We start from the raw sequence: 15,940 nt of genomic DNA, 5'->3' as shown, positions 1-15,940 counted from the left end.
CAGTGCGGAAGTGACTGAAGTTAAGGAGAGGAACTGAAAATAAAGTTATAGTCTTTCTGAGTAAACAGAATAAGGCTATATTAGTGTTACCGGGGAAAAAATAAGCTTGTAGCAGTGCTGATGAAATACATGTACATGTCAAAAACTGCTAGAATGCTTTTTGGCCACAGCTGCTGTAAACCCACCCACATCCTAGAGATGAAACTGTTCTGTAATGAGGGATGGGCTAAAATTCCTCCAAGCTGACGTGCAGGACTGATCAACAGTTACCGGAAACGTTTGTTTGCAGTTGTTGCTGCACACCGAGGTCACACCAGATACTGAAAGCAAAGGTTCACATACTTTTCCACTCACAGGTATGCAATATTGGATCATTTTCATCAATAAATAAATGACCATGTGTAATATTTTTGTCTGGTTTCTTTAATTAGGTTCTCTTTATCTACTTTTAATACTTGTGTGAAAATCTTATGATGTTTTAGGTCCTGGTAATGAAGATGTATAGAAGGTTCTAAAGGGTTCACAAACTTTTAAGCACCACCGTAAGTGGGATGTAAGGTCATAGCAGAAGGGCTCTTCCGCAAACACTACCGATGTGACCGTGGACCATGGGTTCTTAAGCCTAGACGAATCGCGTGCAAAAGACCACGCCTTAGCTCTGTCTTCAGCTGGAAATGGTTAGATGTCTCTGCCAGAGCTGGTTAAGCGAAAGGCACTTGAGTCTCACAACAGCCCATTTGTCGCGCCCATGCCAGATTTCTTGTTGTCTGGTGGAATGACCCGGTCACCTTCTTACCACGGACGGGTAAACCACCACGTTGTCCTGGGATAGTGTGGCCGAGTGGTCCAAGGCGCTGGCTTTAGGCTCCAGTCTCTTCGGGGGTGTGGGTTCAAATCCCACTGCTGCCAGGGTAGTTAGCTTATGGTGGGTGATGTCTTGTCTCCAAAGGCTTTACGCAGGTTTTTCTCCCACGCTTTCATGCTATACACCATGTAGCATGCTGCCTCACGAACGTCCCAATTCATGCCCCCTTTTTCCACAGTTGTTGTGTATATCCAGGTAAGAATAAAAGTTACATTTCCATCCATCCATCTTCTATGCTGCTTAATCCTTTTCAGGGTCACGGGTAAAAGTTACATTTTCCAAAGAAATTTAACTCACTGAGACGGGCAGTCCATAGGTAGTCGGTACCTAGCCGCCCAAGGACTGGATTGCATTGCGCCGGCTCAACTAGGGAATTGTCCCGTTCTGTGAGACCTTTGGGCCGTCTCGCCGCATCGTCACCCTTCAGTTTATATGACAGCACAGCTCGTACCTCAAGACTTGACTAAAATCTATTTGAGAAGCAGTCATCTAGTCAGCTAACATTAAACCCTAATTTGCATAGTTTTCGTTAAAAGCAGCAGGCCTCGGAAAAGGTGGCCGAGAGGTTAAGGCGATGGACTGCTAATCTGTTGTGCTCTGCACGCGTGGGTTCGAATCCCATCCTCGTCGCAAACTTGTTACTTTGCCTCCTCTTTACAACAATGGCTGGCTTTGTTGCAACAATGTGTGTCTCCCACCTACAAGGCCTACAAACGGGAAGCTTTGTACAGGTCCCTGAGCTAGCACTAGAGAGGGTGGAGAAATGTGAAAAGCTAGCACTGTGGCTATGTGTTTTGCAACCGTGAGCTGTATTTCAATGCTTTTTGGCCACAGCTGCTGTAAGGCTCTTGCGTCTCTGGAGGTCCGTCAACGCAGAACGCATTCCGCAGTGCAGACGACAGGGGCAGAGAACCTGCACCGACACCTCTTTTTTGCTCCACACACTGGGATGTAATTTCATACGCGTGAACTATGTCAGCAAGAGGTTAAGGTGATGAACTGCCAAACCACTGGGCACAGCCCATGTGCGTTTGGATCCTATTTTTCTTGTAAAGACCTTGCTTAAGCGCATTCTGTAAAGGAAGCGTGCATGGTGCAGACATTGTTGGCGTCTGCATGAGCAGTTAGTCTGAAGGGGAAATTAGGGTCAGGTGTTTTCAATCAACGGGATGACAATCAGGTGTGAGTGAGCACCCTGTCTTATTTGTAGAACAGGGATCTATCAAAGTCTGATCTTCACAACACATGTTTGTGGAAGTGTATCATGGTATGAAAAAAAGGAAATTTGTGAGGATCTCAGAAAAAGAGTTGTTGATGCTCATCAGGCTGGAAAAGTAAAAAAAAAAAAAAAATCTCTAAAGTGTTTGGACTCCACCAATCCACAGTCAGACAGATTGTGTACAAACGAAGGAAATTCACGAGCATGGTTACCCTCCCCAAGCGTGGTCAACCAACAAAGATCACTCCAAGAGCAAGACATGTAATTGTCCACGAGGTCACAACAGATCCCAGGGTAACTTTTAAGCAACTAAAGGCCTCTCTCGCATCAGCAAATGTTAATGTTCATGAGTCCACCATAATGAGTACACTGAACAACAATGGAGTGCATGGCAGGATTGCAAGGAGAAAGCCACTGCTTTCCATAAAGAACACTGCTTCCTGCATGCAGTTTGCTAAAGATCACATGGACAAGGCTACTGGAAAAAACGTTTTGTGGACAGGTGAGACCAAACTAGAACTTTTTGGTTTAAATGAGAAGGGTTATGTTTGGGGTTAGGAAAACACTGCATTCCAGCATAAGACCCGTATCCCATTTCTGAAAAATGGTGGTGGTAGCATTACAGTTTGGGCCTGTTTCGCTGCATCTGGGCCAGGACGGCTTGCCATCATTGATGGAAAAATGAATTCTGAATAATACCAGCAAATTCTAAAAGAAAATGTCAGGACATCTGTCCGTAAAATGAATCTCAAGAGAAAGTGGGCCATGCAGCAAGACAATGCTGGCCCAAATTTAGCCTATTACCCAAAAACACTTAAAATTCAATATAGAAGCAAATACTCACATCTGTGAACCCAGTTGGAGATAGAAAAAAAGACACCAGCCGTGAGTGAGAAGAAGCAAGGGTCCAGATTTATTGGTTCCGTTCCATCACACGAGATCCACACCAATGAGAATTCTCAGAAGTGATCTGACACCTGGAGCTCAAGCTCCAGTATTTATACTGTATTTACACAGTAGATAACCAATATATTTCAGAAAGACTATGATATCAATACCAATAGGGTTAAAAAAGAGCTCATCTACATTACCATTATGTTTTGAAAGAGGCTTATCAAATTTACCATTATGTTTTGAAAGAGGCCTTTCTGGATACCATTAGGATTGAAAGTGGGAGAGAGACAAAACAATTTAGAGAGACCTTGGTCTCATTATTATCTCGCGGGGGCAGCTTGACTCAGCTACCCTTATAAATGGCTCCTCATGGTTTTCTCTTAAAATTAAGGCCTCCGTCGTCTGAGGCAAGAATCTTCACCATCTGAATTATGAGTAAGTTTCTTTTACATTTTTCTGTATTTCTGGTTTATAATTTATTTTCATATTTGCTCTATATCTCTATTTTATATATTTATACTGCTTGCAAATTGTTTACTGTACTTCCTACTTCATAATATCATTATATTACCCTTCTAATATACTACATATCCTACTACTCTTTATATTACCCTTATAATATCTTAATACTCCTTTTTATTATTCTTATAAAGTTATAATGTTATGTGTGTGTGTGAGAAAGAGAGAGACAGAGAGAGTGTGTGTGTGTGTTATGTCTGCATGCCTGCCCTTGACTGTACGAGAGTGTGTGTTTGCACTCCTCAGCTCTTATACTTCTCTGTGACTAATAAACCATAGTGTGTTACTCTTAAAAGATCTTAAAGTGTGAATCCAATTCGTCAATATCCGCCTAATACCGCTTCTGTGTGTCTAGGTGCCCGTCGTCATTTTTTCTTCTCTCCTTTACTGGAGGGGCTGGATTTGGATCTGAACACTCACTATCAGCTCGCGCATCTCACTGCTGACATCATGGTGCTACTTAACATTCTTCGCAGCACCCCCTCTGGAAATGGAAATGCGGCGTCCCCCCCCCCCCCCCCCAGATACAGAATCTACCCCGTGAATGTGTGTATTGACGCCTCTACACAGACAGACCCTCCCTCCAGCTTTCAGTCTGAGGATGGTGTCACCTTCTCTGTTCTGGGCTCTGACCATTCTTCCCTCTTCTCACCTGTCCGTCCGCCGTACTCTCAGTGGTCTCCTTATTTCACCTTTGCTGACTATCCCATGTCCCCAGGACACACCCCATTTTCTTCCCCCTACCGCTCTCCTCAAGATTATGCACCCACCAGTCCTGTGAATTTTCAATAAAATTACATATTACTCATACTAGGTCTCCCTCATGTTTATTTCATGTCATTTTTATCCAGAATAACAACAACCCTAAGCACACAAGTCGTTCTACCAAAGAATGGTTAAAGAAGAATAAAGTCAATGTTTTGGAATGGCCAAGTCAAGGTCCTGACCTTGATCCAATAGAAATGCTGTGGAAGGACCTGAAGCAAGCAGCTCATGTGAGGAAACCCACCCACATCCTAGAGATGAAACTGTTCTGTAATGAGGGATGGGCTAAAATTCCTCCAAGCTGACGTGCAGGACTGATCAACAGTTACCGGAAACGTTTGTTTGCAGTTGTTGCTGCACACCGAGGTCACACCAGATACTGAAAGCAAAGGTTCACATACTTTTGCCACTCACAGATATGCAATATTGGATCATTTTCATCAATAAATAAATGACCATGTGTAATATTTTTGTCTGGTTTCTTTAATTAGGTTCTCTTTATCTACTTTTAATACTTGTGTGAAAATCTTATGATGTTTTAGGTCCTGGTAATGAAGATATATAGAAAGTTTTAAAGGGTTCACAAACTTTCAAGCACCACCGTAAGTGGGATGTCAGGTCATAGCAGAAGAGCTCTTCCGCAAACACTACCGATGTGACCGTGGACCATGGGGTCTTAAGCCTAGACGAATCGCGTCCAAAAGACCACGCCTTAGCTCTGTCTTCAGCTGGAAATGGTTAGATGTCTCTGCCAGAGCTGGTTAAGCGAAAGGCACTTGAGTCTCACAACAGCCCATTTGTCGCGTCCATGCCAGATTTCTTGTTGTCTGGTGGAATGACCCGGTCACCTTCTTACCACGGACGGGTAAACCACCACGTTGTCCTGGGGTAGTGTGGCCGAGTGGTCCAAGGCGCTGGGTTGAGGCTCCAATCTCTTCGGAGGTGTGGGTTCAAATCCCACTGCTGCCAGGGTAGTTAGCTGAAAGTAGTTCTGCTTAACTTTCCCAGAACGGAAAGTAGTTATGCTTAACTTTTCCAGTTAATTCTCAATGGTAGTCCTTATCACTACGGATGCAATATATATTTCGCCACGTGTTGATTCCATGGCGCTGTTCCGAAGCTTAGTGTTTTTTTTTTTGTTTGTTTGTTTGTTTTTTTGAAGATCTACATTTTGAATTGCCTCCGCTATCACGAAAACCAGTTAATACTTTATTGGCTTTATTGTTTCGGCTTTCATCTCTTTTTGTTTATTTCTTTTTTCCCCAGACAGCGATTAACATTCATCATTTTACCTGAGAAAAAAGCACTATTAGGCGGCAGGTAAAGTGAACTGTACACTTACATTTACATTTATTCATTTAGCAGACGTTTTTATCCAAAGCGACTTATAAATAATAAAATTGCTTATTTACTCAAAAGAAACATCGGTATATTATGAATATCATTTGAATGGTTTAAACTACATATGTAGTGTCAATTCAGGAATATCATTATACGTTTGTATGCCGAGTGAAATTTCTAATGTCTACTGTTCAGTGTCTGTTGTTTGTTCAGTAGTCAAACACACAGTAAAATAAAGTGTTTTGGTAACAAGTGAGCAGATCACAGTTATGTTAGATTAAGTTAGAATATATTAGAGTAGATGTGTATCTTTTCAATAGTTGTATAATTAAACTTTGGGTCATTGATCTTTTACTCTAACATGAAACCTGTCAAGTTATTTTAAAAGAATCAGTTACCATAATTTTACTTTACAAAACATTAGCATAACTATGTAAATACTTTTATATATTTATTTATGTTAATTGTTCGTGTCTATGGGTACTATTCAGGCCATCAGCATGAAGAAAAAAAAAATCCCTGGGAGAATCAACGTGTCCTTCAGGAGAGGCCCATCAGGTGATTTACTTCGGGGCTCATCTGAAGAGGCAAGAAGCATTAAAGACAATCCTTCTTTGCAAGAGAATTCAACACCTCAAAGAGAAGATGTGGTCAGGAACAATACAGCCACCCGCTCCGTTCAATCCACCTGCTAGTGGTATTCCTGAAGACGTACCTCTGACACAGGCAGCAGTTGAGAAGACACCAAAAAAACTAATTAGATCCTGTTTAGCTTGTGGTCAGCCAAATTCTCGTTACATGGGTGATGGCTCCTCTGTACATTTCTTTTAGCAGGCTGGTGATGTTAAATACTTCTACTGCTCCAGGAAAGTCTTTGAGGCATACTCTGCAGAGGGCCTTCTGGTCATCTGTGCAGGTTCTGCCACCAGCCACTAAAACAAGGACCCAATAGCCCTCATATCCACACTGGTTTCCCTGGAGCGGCAGGCAAGTACATTTACTGTCCTTCTAAAGTGCTCTCCCTGTATCAGGCACAGGGAATGAATGCAGAGACGACATGGGCAGAGTTTCAGCAGTCCTCATTCTATGAGGCTGAGAGGCAGAGGTGGATTGTTGAAAAGAGAAAATAACTTTGTTGTGAAACACAGTATTTAAGGTCTGTGCATGGCATGTCTGATTGCAAGCCAAGCACAAGGTTGGATTTTGGTAAATAGTTACAAATCCTGTGTAATACTGTTGTCCATGAATCTCATTCTACTTTTTCTGTGCTCTCTCTCGCTCTCTCTCTCTCTCTCTCTCTCTCTCTCTCTACCATTGTGGAATTGTGTATAGACAACATTGTATTTAAAAAAACAAAACAAAATTGTCCTGTGTATTTGTAAATATGTTTTATCTAGCTTGTATTTGTAAATGTTTTAAAATCTTAGTCCTTATTTGCAATACATTTTCAATAACTTACTATAACACACCCTGCATATATTATTTAGATAGTTATTTTAATTTTGACAAACTGTTAATTTCACATTCTTCTTTAACAGTTAATTTTACACACTGAAAGAGTATCGAAATAGTAAATGTTGACAATGCCGCTTTTAAAAAATTACATAGATACAATATGTAACAGATAATATAATATAAATATTTGAACCTATGTTTTTACGTTAGGTTCGTCCGACCCTCCTCCTGGATTTTCCGCACTTTCTATTGGCTAGTCAGTGCTCTACACCTACGTGTGACTGGCCCCCGCGTGGCAGGTGAGAATTCTACCACTGAACCACCAATGCTTATCTTAACGGATCAACGACAATGCAGAGTGTGCTTTTCATTAAGTATTGTTCTGATTAAACAGTTTGGTTTCAAAATAGAAAAGGAGCATCCTAAGTCTCTTGTGTATTTCAGCAGCATGGAGTTCGTCTAGTTTGGGCAGAAATGATAAGGTTTGTAATGTTCTTTTGGTGAAGGCTTAACTTTCAAAGGTCCCTTCTGCATTGGCCGGGAATTGAACCCAGGCCTCCCGCATGGCTGTCGAGAATTCTACCACTGAACCACCAATGCTTAGTTCAATAAGCTAAAGACTTCGCAGAGTCTGCTGTTCAGGTAAGTATTGTGGTGCTTCAGCAATTTGGTTTCAGAATTGAAAAGGAGCATCCTAAGTCTGTTGTATATTTCAGCAGCATGGAGTTCGTCTAGTTTGGGCAGAATTGATGAGGCTTGTAAAGTTCTTTGGGTGAAGGCTCAATAGTCAAAACTCTGCTGTATATTGGTTGGGAATTGAACACGGGCCTCCTGCATGGCAGGTGAAAATGTTACCACTGAAACACCAATGCTTATTTTAAAGAACCAAAGCCTTTGCAGGGTGCGATTTACAGATGAGTATTGCGTTCCTTCAGCAATTTGGTTTAAAATTCTAAAGGAGAATTTCTTGTATATTTCAGCAGCATGGAGCTCATCCACTACCCTAATTTGGGCAGAATTGATAAGGCTTGTGAAGTGCTTTGGGTGAAGACTCCATATGCAAAACTCTGCTGTGCATTGGTGGGGAATCAAACCCAGACTTCAAAGTGTGCTTTTTTTCAGGTAAGTATTGTGGTGCTTCAGCAATTTGGTTTCAGAATTGAAAAGGAGAATCCTAAGTCTCTTCCATATTTCAGCAGCACGGAGTACCCTAGTTTGGGCAGAATTGTTAAGGCGTGTAAAGTTCTTGGGGTGAAGGCTCTTGCACCACAAACGTCTCCAAAACTCAGTTGTGCATTGGCCTGGAATCTAACCCGGACTTCACAGAGGGTGCTTTTCAGGTAAGTATCGTGCTGACTTAGCAATTTGGTTTCAAAATTGACAAGGAGCATCCTAAGGCTCTTGTATATTTGAGCAACATGGACTGTGTCTGCTACCCTTTTTTTGGGCAGAATAAATAAGGCTTGTGGAGTTCTTTGGGTGAAGGCTCAATATTCAAAACCCAGTTGTGCATTGGCGGGGAATCGAACCTGGCCTCATGTGTGGCAGGTCAGAATTCGACCACTGAACCACCAATGCTTATCTTAAAGGATCAACGACAATGCAGTGTGCGCTTTTCATTAAGTATTGTTCGGATTAAACAGTTTGGTTTCAAAATAGAAAAGGAGCATCCTAAGTCTCTTGTATATTTCAGCAGCATTGATAAGGCTTTTAAAGTTCTTTGAGTGAAGGCTCAATATTCAAAACTCTGCTGTGCATTGGCCTGGAATCAAACCCAGACTTCAAAGACTTTGCAGAGTGAGCTTTTCAGGTAAGTATTGTGCTGATTCAGCAATTTGGTTTCAGATTTGAAAAGGAGAATCCTAAGTCTCTTCCTTATTTCAGCAGCAGTCACACACTATATTTCCAGGTACTGTATAATATTATAATATCTCCTCTCTGCTCAACACGCATGTAATACAGTCTACATACCGTAGAGCAGTGTTTTTCAACCACTGTGCCGTGGCACACTAGTGTGTCGTGAGAGATCGTCAGGTGTGCCGTGAGAAATTGTCCAATTTCACGTAGTCTTAAAATTCTTTTTTATTAAAATTTATTCATTATTATCTGCAAATAATAAGCCATGGTTGAGTGTCTGTGCTGTAATATAGTGACTGGCAGAGTAATGTAATATTCGTCTAGGTGGCAGTAGGTAATTGCCTCCTACCTTCTTAGAGACAAGAGAATTAGTGACGCATGCGACAGGTCGTGGTGGCAGTGATGGAGAAGTTTTTAAAAAGGAAAAATGCAAACTCCAAACTGGGCCCTGGACAAGATTGTGACCCAGGTGAAGGGCCTAGTATGAGTGGTGGTAAAAAGAAAGCAAAGACGGTGAGCTCGAGGCAATACAGCGAAAGCTATCTTTCGTTAGGATTTACTTTCACCAGCAATGAGATGACCCCGACTCCATTATGCTTGGTGTGTGGCGAGAAGCAGTCCAGTAGCGCCATGGTGCCGAGCAAGCTTAAACGCTATCTCCAAGCGAAACACCCGTCGCTTCAAAACAAGCCGATGGACTATTTTGTTTGCCTGCATGAAAACACCGAAACAGGCAACATTAATGAGAAAAACCACAAAGGTAAATTAGAAAGCCCTCAAAGCTAGTTGCTGAACTTGTAGCTAAATGAAAAAAGTCCCACACTGTGGCAGAGACGTTAATACTACCTGCCCGCAAAGACACTGTCAACGAGATGCTCGGCCCTGACGCAGTTAAAGACATATCTAAACTCCCGCTCTCAGATAACACAATCGCCAGACGTATTGATGACATGTCTACAGACATCGAAAGCCATGTTTTGGAAAAGATACGCATCAGTAGGAAATTTGCGTTGCAACTTGATGAGTCTACGGATATTCTCAGCTCTTGGCCAATGTGCGTTTTGTGGATGGAGATGCCATTAGAGAAAACTTCCTATTTTGTAAGGCACTGCCAGAAAAAACAAACAGGAGAGGAAATTTTTTGGGTCACATGAGAATATCTTGACCAGGGAGGACTTACGTGGGAAAATTGCACAAGTGTTTGCACTGATGGAGCTGCAGCCATGGTCGGGCACACCTAAGGCTTCGTTAGCAGAGTGAAGGAAAGAAACCCAGATCTTATTGTTACACACTGTTTTCTGCACCGTGAGGCTTTCGTTGCAAAGACTTTACCAGCAGAACTAGTTCCTGTGTTGGATGATGTTGTGCACATAGGGAACTTTGTAAAGACACGACCTTTGAAAAGTCGTATATTTGCATCTTTGAGTGAGGAAATGTGAGCGGAGCATAAAGCCTTATTGCTCCATACGGAGGTCCGATGGTTGTAGCGTGACAAGTTGCTGGCCCGTGTGTATGAGCTGCGGGAGGAACTTAAAGTGTTTCTGACAAATGAGAGGTCTAATTACTCAAATCTGTTTGCAAGTGATGAGTGGTGTGCAAAGCTGGCATACCTGGCAGATATATTTCATCATCTGAATGAACCGAACACACGGATGCAAGGCCAAAATGAGAACCTGCTTACAAGCATGGATAAAATAAATGGATTCCATTTAAAGGTGCACCTCTGGCAACAACATGTGCAAAGTGCCAACCTTGAGATGTTCCCACTCACAGAGGAACGGCAAGATCACCCTGCTGCACTGTGCGAGGTAATAGGTAAACATCTGAAAACTCTTGAGGAGAAGTTGTCATTTTATTTCTCTTCAGCCTCCACCGAATGCCTTGACTGCTGTTGGAAAGGACATGACTTTACAGGAGCAGGAGGAACTAACTGAACTGAAACAAGATCGTGGTTTAAAGCTAAGATTTGCTGAACTTCCTTTGGACAGTTTTTGGTTGACTGCTGCCAAGGAATTCCCCATTCTGGTCAACAAAGTTTTGACATTGCTCCCATTTTCCACAACATATGTGTGTGAGCTGAGCTTTTCAAGCCTAACTGCTATAAAAACTAAAAACAGAGAGAGACTGCAAGCTGTTGAAGAAGAGCTTCGTGTATGCCTTTTTTCAATTCCTGCCAGGATATCGGCTTTGTGTGGGAGGTGTGTAAAATGTGGGAAACAGCGCAAAATTTTGTAGAAAAGCACCACCCGAGTAAGACTGTAGCAGTGCGAGCGATGAATCTGTTTAACGACAATGTAATGTCACATTTCCACGAAATCCTTAAAAGGAGGCAAAAGCAAGTGTCACTGGATAGGTTCCTTGTTAACGTTGTACAAAAAGAAAAAGATTCCGGTGGGCCAACAGACAGCAGTGATTCCATTAGTAACAGTGAAAGTCCCCCTACACAATAATGAATAAATTTGATTACTTTATATTAAATTTAAATAATAAAAATATAAAATGGTATTTTGTGTTAATCATTATTATGTATATGAATATTTTTGGGTTTTGGAACAAATTATCTGAGTTTCCATTATTTCTTATGGGGAATTTGCTTTGATATACGAGTGTTTTGGATTACGAGCACGTTTCTGGAACGAATTATGCTCGCAATCCAAGGTTTGACTGTACAATTAACTGACATTTGCAAATTCTTTGCAACTAAAAAGCTGTAATTATATACTATATAACTTTTTTTTAAAGCATTTAAAGTATATAACATTAGCACCTTGTAATGTTATACCAGAAGAAAAGTAAAGAATCCTGGAACATCTGAACATCCATAATCTGAAAATCTTGACCCTAGTGTCAATCGAGTCAATCCAATCTTTCTTGTGTGCGTTTAGCGGTATTCTGTCGGACCTCTTTCCTGGTGTGGGCATCCCCGAGCACGACTACGGCGCGCTTCAGTCGAACATCGAGGCAGCTCTATGCGCCCGCTCCCTGCAGCCCGTCTCCAGCATGACCGCCAAGGTGATCCAGCTGTACGAGACCATGCTGGCGCACCAGGGCGTCTTGCTGGTAGGCCCTACAAGAGGCGGTAAGACCTCGGCGTACCGTGCCCTCGCTGACGCACCCTCCACGAGACAGAGGGCTGCGAGGTGAATCCCTTCTACAAGCCCATCGAGACCTACATGCTCAACCCACAGTCAGTGAGCATGGACGAGCTGTATGGTGAAGACGACCCTCTCACACTGGAGTGTAGTGCCGTCAAACCGTCCCTCGGCAGTGACACCGCCGACACGCACAAGTGGGTGGTGAGTGACGTACCTGTGGACGTGCCTGTGGATTGAGAAAATTACTGCCGTTTTGGACAACAAGACGACACTCTGTCTGGCTAATGGTGAAAGGATCAAGCTCACACCTTCTACACACGTTATTCGAGGTGTTACCCATCAGACACATAGCACTGGTCCTAAAAACCATCACAAACAAGCCCAAGCATGTCATTTCCAAGAAGATTTTTTTTTTTTTACATTAAACTTCCTGATGGAAAGGTCACACATGAACGTATCTTTAAGACTTCACTCTTTCACACGCCTATAACGAGCGATAAACGCATTCGAAGCATGTTATAAAGCCTCCGTAATGCATTATGCATAGTATTTAAATTAATATTATTACAATAACATGCACTACACTACATTATGCACAACAGATTTGAAGTCTTGGCTGACTCTGGACCAATAAGGGAACCTGCAAATGTAAGTGAAAACCAAATTCAAGGTGTCTCAAATCAAAAACTGCTGTAGATTTAACATTGACAAAATATTTCAAATTGTTACAGGCTCTACATCATTCAGAAATTCTGGCGGCCACAACACCGGCTAATCCTTATCCACCCAGTGTGTTCAGACAGGTCACAAAATCCTTCATTAAACTTTCTCCAAACCAGTCAACACTGGAAAAGGTCAAACAAAACAGCACAGTGGATGGACAATAATACAGAGATCTTAAAAGAACACTACAATGAAGTAATAGCAACCATTTTGTCTGAAGTAAGAGAATTGGACATCCAGGCTTTCAACAGAGCAGTAACCTGGAGCAAAACAAGATATAGAAAGAAATTCACAGCGAGTTCAGCACAGAGCCTGAAATCAATGTTAACAGAAATGCCAAAAAAGTCACTCACCCCATTGGCTGAATCCTTCAATGACCCTGAATCGTTTCCACCTCTTAAACCGAGTACGCAATCTGTTATGGGTTCCTATGCGGGGACCGTAAGGGAAAATAGGGGGTTCGGTAGAGAGAGGAAAGCCAGACTTTCATTAACCCCAACACAGGCTGGCCCTAAAGGAAAAAGGGGAGAAAGGAACTTAAAACAACATGCAGAACAAACAGTAGAAGTGCCTATGGTCACAGATTTAACTAAGGAACTACAAATAATAATGGAAGAGAAACCAGTTAGTTTACCATCAACCTCTACTCTACTGAGGGAGGACCTGGAGAGCAGGAAACAAACCAAGCAGCTTGAACCATACAGCAATGTAGTGCGTTAGGAAAGTGGTTTCAATGGTATGAAGTCCTGCTGGAGGAACTTGCAATCAGAGATGTTCCATCACATCTGTGGAATTGTGATGTATTTGGCCTACAAGATCAGTTTTACTCTACCCGTGTGGTTGGGGAGGTGGGTAAACCCTGTGTTGAGGTTACTGCTGGGGAGAAAGGAGAGACCACGACAGTCCTTCAGCATTCAATGCAGCGGGAACATTTAGGGTGTGCTGTTGTCAGTGCAACTCATTGTACCACGAGAGCTGTGGAGATGTGCTTTCTATTAAATGAAATATATTTACGGTGTTACTGCTATGGCACACTGAACACAATAGTGTCAATTTACTGTTAAAATTAAGATGATTTCAGTCAAAATTACCTGTTATCTTTTTATATTGGCCCATTTTAACTGAACAACCGGCCCAATTTGCCTGAACATTGGACTGAACATTTTAAGAATTCATGCTGGTTTTATTTTCTAATTTATTTGACTTTTTTTATTCTATGGTATGCTGGTATGGCAAGAAATCAATTATAAATGCTACTTACCTTTTAATGGTGTTTTCAAACTCTGTGTGTGTGTTTTTACATAATCTGTTTACAGTGAATTCTATAAAAGATTGGGTATGAATGTGGATTTAAAGATAAACAGCTTTAATCGCTATGATTACATGAACACAGTACACTAAGTAAAAATCTCTGCATACGGGTGGACTGAAAATGAGGAGATGGGGCAGGCTCAAAAATCACTTCTTTATTTTCCTTCACTATTTATGTCTCTTTTCAGGAATTTTATTTCACTATGCACATATCTAGACATGGCTGTCCTGTGTCTGTCCTCTCTCTCCCCGTTTTATCCTGCTCATTGAAACATAGAACACCTGTTACAAAATCCTGCACAGGTGTAGATCCTTACCACTCACTTTTCCCTGGCTCCGCCCTCCATTCACAAACCGGTGTTCAACCAAACCCCGCCTCCACAAATAAGTAGTAGGCAACTTCTATATTTCCCAGTCTACCTCATTTCCCTGCTTATTATGATGTTTCATAAAAACACCATTTAATACAGATAAAATCCATCAGTCCATCATTTAACCACCAACCCATCATTTAACCATAGGTGTGAGGTGTTTCATGCATCTCTTCCTGTAAATCCCTTCACTTTTCCTTTCTTCACTTACTGTATTTCCAGTCTTTCCCAATTAACCTGAACCATGTTGTCTAGAATTACCAAACCATGTCTGAAAATGATTCAACTATAAACATATGTACATGACAGATTATTAATCATTATGCTTACTGTTTACAGTAATTACATACACTTTGTTAGTGTTTAGTGGTATTGCCTGTTCATTGATTGAACTTGGGGTAGCCTTCCACAAGCTTCTCATGATTTGCTGTAATTTGTGCTCATTCCTCCTTGCCTTGCTTTACATTTTATTTTTCCCCAATAACCTGTGTTCAATTCCCCTTACTCGCCCTACTAGGCCAAAACCAGTGTGCACTTGCAGCATGAGGAGACGAGTGTGTAGTAGGGTGTTGTTTTTTTTAAACTACTATATTTTCTATAGTTGCTACCTAAAATGACCTTTAATACAGAGGAGGTGGACTATGGGGAGGTGCAATAACAGTACCGACATAGAGGTTCTCTTTTTTTTTTGGTGTACAGACAATACTAATGTTTCCTCTTCGTTACTTGACAAAGTTGTTATTTTAGCTGTCGAACACAGTATACTGGAGAAATGAATATGGATATTATTTTATTTCCACTCCAATATACTGTGGTAAAAATATATATTTTTAAAAACAATAACTTTGCCAATGTCCAAATATTTATGAACCTGACTGTATCTGCTGGGTCTGCAAAAATAATGTAATTAATAAAATTAAAAAACAGCTTGGATGGTCACGCCAGAAAATTCTACTGAGCTTCGTGCCACTGCAAAATTAATTTTTTTAAACTTATGGCTCAACACTAAACCTACCAAATGTTTCTCACTCCCATTTTCTGTCCGCCAGATCATTTAATAAATAAGCTAAAAATCTACAACAGAAAGCAAAGTTAAAACCAACCATTTCTTTTCAAAGGTTATGTAAACATCTCAAAATATACTGTACCTCTGTTAAACATTTCACAATAACCAGTAGGAATAAGTGGAACTAAATCTTGTACAAACTGTACATGAACATGGTCAGAAAGATTCCAACAGGAATTTGAAATGTGAACCTTCGATTAAAACTGGAGTACGTGAGTGAGGGGTGCGCTGCTGTTAAGGTATAAAGTTAGCATGTTTCCATAACTCCATGCCTGACTAGCACCCCAGCCTCGGTGCACTTTGTCGATGCAGCCACCTCTTTCTCACACTGAGTGACGAACTGTTCGTAGAGGTAAAGGCTTTTCCAGCTTTCAATGACATGGTGCTGCTGCACTCTGCTGCCTTTAACTACACCAGTCATGGTATCCTGGGGAATGATCATCACACTTCCCGGAAGCT

General features: G+C 41.5%; 3 non-coding genes across 3 annotated transcripts; 2 read left to right on the top strand and 1 right to left on the bottom strand.

Annotated features, from left to right (window-relative positions):
* Positions 1 to 1,413: 1,413 nt before the first annotated feature.
* On the top strand, positions 1,414 to 1,495 carry trnas-gcu (transfer RNA serine (anticodon GCU)). Its single transcript has one exon. It is a non-coding gene; the product is annotated as a tRNA-Ser (tRNA).
* Positions 1,496 to 5,149: 3,654 nt separating this feature from the next.
* Positions 5,150 to 5,231, top strand: trnal-gag (transfer RNA leucine (anticodon GAG)). The gene has a single exon. It is a non-coding gene; the product is annotated as a tRNA-Leu (tRNA).
* A 2,356-nt stretch (positions 5,232 to 7,587) lies between these two features.
* On the bottom strand, positions 7,588 to 7,658 carry trnag-gcc (transfer RNA glycine (anticodon GCC)). Its single transcript has one exon. It is a non-coding gene; the product is annotated as a tRNA-Gly (tRNA).
* Positions 7,659 to 15,940: the final 8,282 nt, after the last annotated feature.

The sequence above is a fragment of the Ictalurus furcatus genome, unplaced genomic scaffold (genome assembly GCF_023375685.1).
Source record: "Ictalurus furcatus strain D&B unplaced genomic scaffold, Billie_1.0 scf1, whole genome shotgun sequence".
In the NCBI taxonomy this organism is placed as follows: Eukaryota; Metazoa; Chordata; class Actinopteri; order Siluriformes; family Ictaluridae; genus Ictalurus; species Ictalurus furcatus.
The sequence above is the reverse complement of the archived record's forward strand: the minus strand, read 5'-3'. Positions and strand labels throughout refer to the sequence as shown.